Raw genomic sequence first — 6,000 nt, forward strand, 5'->3', positions numbered from 1 at the left:
TGTAGTAGGGTGTAAACTCTGTTGGATATACGTCCAGGAGGTAGGTAGGTGTGTGTGTGTGTGTGTGTGTGTGTGTGTGTGTGTGTGTGTGTATGGAAATTCTATTTCTATTTTTTTAAACCTCCACACTGATTTCCAAAGAGGCTGCACTAGTTTACACCCCCACCAACAGTGTGTAAAAAGTCCCTTTGCTCCCTTCCACACCAGTCTGTTGGCGTTCACATTCCTACTGACTAGGGTGAGAGAGAATCTGAAAGACGTTTTAATCTGCATGACCCCAATAGCTAAAGAACAGTTTTAAAAGCATTTCCTAGACACTTGCATTTCTTCTTTTGAGAATTTTCCCTTCAGTTCCATAACCCAGTTTTAATTGGGTTGTTTGTTCTCCTAATGCTTAGTGTTTCGGGTTCTTTGTGTGTCAGAACACGGATCCTCTGTTGGCGAATGGCTGGCAAGGATTGCTCCCATTCTAGGGCTTCCATTTCCTTTGCTGTACAGAGACCTTTCATTTTGTGAGGCCCTCTCTTCTCCTACCTCTCCAGAGGTCTGCTCCTGCATTTACTGTTTCCTTCCTTAGAAGTTCTTTAATACTTACAGGATGGATCTACACAATCGATCCTCCATTCTGTGGTTATTATAACTTTCTTTTTTTCCTTTATCTTGGAGACTGTTTCAATTTTTGCAAAAGGTCGATTTCCCCACTTAGTGTTTCCAGGACAAGATTAAGTTTAGCTTGATTTAATATTTAAATACAGGGTCCAATGTAACTCATGCTGGATTCAAATTCATTATGTAGCCAAGGGTGACTTTGATCTCCCTATCTTCTCACCTCCACCCCGTGAGTGCTGGGATTACAGCCATGCCACCATGCCTGCCTTTTGATTGATTTTATTGTGCTTCATGTCTATTTGTCTCAGTCTATCATTTTATTATAATAGTGTATTTTGCCTCTTGCACCTGGTTGGGATTATAGAACAGCTACTCCAAAATACTTTCTTTGTCCTTCAAAAATAAGGTTTTTCCTTTGAGTCTTTGGGACATTACTTTTCCTTCACTGGTTTCAGTTATACATTAGTGCGCTCTCTCTCTCTCTCTCTCTCTCTCTCTCTCTCTCTCTCTCTCTCTCTCTCTGTGTGTGTGTGTGTGTGTAGAGTGATGACATCGTGAACCTGACTAGTGATCATGGGGATGTTGACCAAAGGGATGATGATGGGTTGGGTGGTAATGCTGAGGATGATGATGCAGTGGGGAAGACAGATAATGATGGGAAAAGTACTGATGAGAACCCAGATGAAAAGACAAGGCTATGAGGAAGTAACTTACATTGAAAATACCAGGGTGGTAAGAAGGCACCTTGGGTATGCATTTGCTACCTAGCATCCACACTTGGGATGGAATTAGGAAAAACTTAGGATAAGTTTGTTAGGTGTCTCCATGGACACTGTGTCACTTCTGCTTGACTGCTGGTATGGTCCCCATTGCCTAATAAGCCAGAGTTCTTAACGATGTTCCTCTCATTTTCCGAAGCACAGAAGTTAACAAGTCTCAAAGGAATTCTTTGTTCAGAACAGCTCAACTGCTGCATAATTGGTCCAGGATGGAGGACTCCTGGGCTCCAGGAACGGTGGGGTGAACTGGGAGACCCATAGCAAGAGGGGAGAAGAGCTGAGACTTCCAACTAACATTACTTTAGTTTAATTGGGATCAGGGACGGGTGGCTTTCAGTATAATTGGTATAATTGGCAGTTTTTATATCCTCTGGGGAAGTGGCAGGTTAATGCAGAGCGTCGGGGAGATTCCCAGTGACTCTGAGTCTGAGCCTTGTAACTGCACCTGCAAAGTGACACACTCGAAATCGGCAGGCAGGTCTCTCAGTTCAGGAGGCAAATGCTGTTGTCTCAGAAGCTCCTGCCCCCTGGAGCTGGCCTTGACATCACAAGTCAGTTATCCAACTTTAGGGACTGGCAGTAGGGCTGCATCTGAAACCCCTGAAGTTTTTATTGACAGTATTTGTAATTTCTTTCAGGTTTTCCTCCACACAAGTAAATAGTAATAGAATCATTAAAGTCATGCAGCCAACCGGCTCAATTCTTACACCAGACTTCAAGGCTGCCTTCAGATTTTTAGAAATATCCTTTTTTTTTTGAGACAGTATTATGTAGCTATGTAGCTCTGGCTCTCCTGAAATTCTCTATGTAGGCCAGGCTGACCTTGAAGTCACAGAGGTCTACCTGCCTCTGACTCCTGAGTGATGGGATATACTTCAACATTGCATTGATAACAACATACAGAAATAGTTTTTTTTTTTTTTTTATCTTTTCCCCAGGACAGAGGCATACAATGGCTTATAACAGTGTGACATAAATGTCAGTGACAGGGACTTAATATCTTTGCTTCTTCAAACACCCACAGCTAAATACTGAGCCTAACTCCTGGGATCCAGTTTCAGAGAGGGAGGAGTGACGAGCAAAGAGGTCAAGATCAGGCTGGAGAAACCCATAGAAACTGCTGACCTGAACAAGGGGGAGCTCATGGACTCCCAGACTGATAGCTAGGAAATCAGCATTGAATCGACCCAGACCGTCTGAATGTGGGTCTCAGTTATGAGACCTGGCAAGTCTATGGGACCTCTGACAGTGGAGCCAGGATGTATCCCTGGTGCATGAAAGGACTTTGGGAGCCCATTTTCCATGGAGGGAATACTCCCTTAGCCTAGAGACACGGGGTAGAGCCTAGGCCCTGCCCCAAATGACTGGACAGATTTTGATGATCCCTCACGGAAGGTCTCACCCTCCTTGGGGAGTGGATGGAAGATGGAATGGGGAGGTGGTCAGTGGGGAGCATGGGAGAGAGAGGGAACTGAGATAGACATGTAAAATAAGAAAAAAAATTTAAGAAAAATCTTTACTTCTCCTCTAATACATGTGCTTTTAATAGATTCTTCCAGAGAGAATGTTTGTCATTTTTAAAATGTCATCAGAAAGAATGTACATTATTCAAACCCAACCTGTGAGTTTAACCAGTTTGTCACTGCCTCTGTTAGGATGAAGCCAGAATTCAGTCAGAGCCCCTTGTTGGTGACAATTTCATGGTCACAGTGAGTTCCAGGATAGCCAGGGCTACACATGAAACTGTTTCAAAAACCAAAACTGAAAAAAAAAAGATTTAAGAGATAAAACCATATATAAGACAAAGACAAGAAAATATCCAAACTATCTTTGAACCTTCATTACAATGAATGAAAAGGCTACCATCAGTAATAGCTACAGAATATAAATTTTATAGTGAAGAGTAAATAGTTTTAAGTTTTCTAAGCATATATTTTATCTTTATTACATGCTACTTTGTGTGTGTGTGTGTGTGTGTGTGTGTGTGTGTGTCTCCATGTGTGTTGGAGACTGAACCCATGATGAAATGCACAGAGCTCAACACAGAAGGCTGCTCCTCCAGCCTTCAGCCTACATGTTGCTATCCTGTAATCTACCTTTCAATTCTGAGATTTTAATAACAAATCACTACTTTTCTGTGCCTCCTGTTGGGCTGTCTGTATAATGCCTTCCTTAGTTCTAATGTCTCCTGGCTGTTGTGGATAGTTTGATTGTCTCCCTGATACACAAAGAAACACTGACCCAGTTGCTTAGCGGTGGCGATGAAAGCTGAGAAGTTGGTCTCGTTTCGAGGAAGGAACCTCAGTAGCATAATTTCATCACCCCTCGTCCTGCCATCTGAACTCAGGAGCATTTATTAAACTGTCATTTTGAAGTGCTGTATAATTTTAACTCACGCACACGTGCATGAGGATTGTACACAATTGTGAGTGTCATCCCTTGTTTCAATATATGTCTATCTATTTTGAAATGTTTAGATCAAGTTCAACATTTCTACCTCTTTATCATCTGTTATTTCTTCAGGGCAAATTTTCAATATCTTCCTGCTAGAAGTCTGAGGCACTCAGGACTATAGTCACCCTATGGTGCAACACCACCCAGAGCATCTTAAGTCTATCTAACTGTAACTTTGTTTCCCTGGCCAATCTTACCCCAGCCTTTCCTTTCTGCTACTCACAGCATTCCCCTTTCAGCCTCCATGATTGCCTTCTCTAGATTGCACGTGAGTGAATTCACGGACACGCTTGTCTTTCTCTGCCTGGTGTTATCTCCTTTAACAGGATGTTCACTAGTTCCATTTATTTAGATGCAAATGCTAGATTTCATTCTTTCTATGACAGAACAGCAACACATGTTCTTCACGAATTCATTGGTTTCCAGACATGTAGGCTGCCTCTAGTTTCTTGACAACTGGTCTGCAATCATCATGGAAGCCAGCTGTCTCTGACATACTGATTGTATTTCCATTCATCATATACACAGTGGTGGGGATGCTTGATAAGATGATACTTGTATTTTGAAGTTACTGAGGATCACGATACTCTTGTCCATAAGTCACACTATCAGTAGAGTGCAAGGGGTTCCCTGGCCTCTATACTCTTGTCAGGATTTGTGTCTTCAGTCTTGTTTATAACACCCATACTTACTGAGGTTTTGATTTGCATCTCTCTGATGAGTAGTGAGAAATTTCAAGCATTTTTCATATGAATATAGGCCATTTACACAGCATACTTTTTAAAAAATGCCCATTTAGACTTATTTTTTACCACTCATTTTAAATTAAATATGATTATTTTGCTATTGTTGTTGTATCTTTACTATTGATTGTGTCCTTTGCTGAATAGAAGCTCTTTAGTTTGGAGTAATCCATATTTCCTTTTGTTGTCTTATTGTTCTAAATATTACTTCGAGTACTATATAAAATGGATATGGAGAGAGTGGATATCTTTGTCTTGTTCCTGATTTTAGTGGAATCACTTTGAGTTTCTCTTCATTTAATTTGATATTGTCTGTTGGCTTGCTGTGTGTTGTTTTTATTATGTTTAGATACGTTCCTTGTATCCCTGATCTCTCCAAGACCTTTATCATGAAGGGGTGTTGGATTTTGTTGAAGGGTTTTTCATCATCTAATGAGGTGATCATATGTTTTTTTCTTTCAGTTTATTAATATGATAGATTATATTGACAGATATGATAGATTATATTGATAGATTATATTGACAGATTTCCATGCTGGCATCTCAGGGATGAAGCTTACTTGGTCATGGTGGATGATGTTTTTTATGTGTTCTTGGTTTTGGTTTGCCAATATTTTATTCAGTATTTTTACATCATTGGTCTGTAGTTCTCTTTCTTAGTTGTGTTTTTGTACAATTACCTGGGTACCAAGGTAATTGTAGCCTTGTAAAAAGAGTTTGGCAATGATCCTTCTGCTTCTACTGTGTGGAACAATGTGAGGAGTATTGGTATTAGCTGTTCTTTAAATACCTGGTAGAATTCTGCACTGGACCCATCAGTCCCTGGGCTTGTTTTATTTAAATTGCTTATCTGTTCTTGATTTAATTTTGGTAAGTGATATCTATCCAGAAAATTGTTCATTTCCTTTGAATTTTCCAATTTTGTGGAGTAGAAGTTTTCAAAGTATGACCTGAAGATTTCCTCAGTGTCTATTGTTAAGTACCCCTTTTCATTTCTGACTTTGTTCATTTGCATGTTCTGTCTCTGCCTTTTGGTTAGTTTGGATAAAGGTTTGTCTATCTTGTTGATTTTCTCAAAGAACCAACTCTTTGCTTAATTGATTCTTATTGTTTTCTTTGTTTCTACTTCATTAATTTAGCCCTCAATTTGATTATTTCCTAGTGTCTACTCCTCCTTGTTGTTAAGTTTCTAGTGTGACTATTCTCCAGTTTCTTCATGTGGTCACTTAGTGTTATGATCTTTCCTCTTAGCAGTGCTTTCAAAGTGTCCCATAAGTTTCGGTATGCTGTTCCTTCATTTTCATTGAATTCTAGGAAGTCTTTAATGTCTTTCTGTCTTTATAGTCTTATATAACAATCTAAAACTTAAAAGTCTAAAGTCCAAAGTCTCTTCTGAGATTCATGCAATCTCTTAA

This window comes from Phodopus roborovskii, unplaced genomic scaffold, assembly GCF_943737965.1.
Source record: "Phodopus roborovskii unplaced genomic scaffold, PHOROB, whole genome shotgun sequence".
NCBI lineage: Eukaryota > Metazoa > Chordata > Mammalia > Rodentia > Cricetidae > Phodopus > Phodopus roborovskii.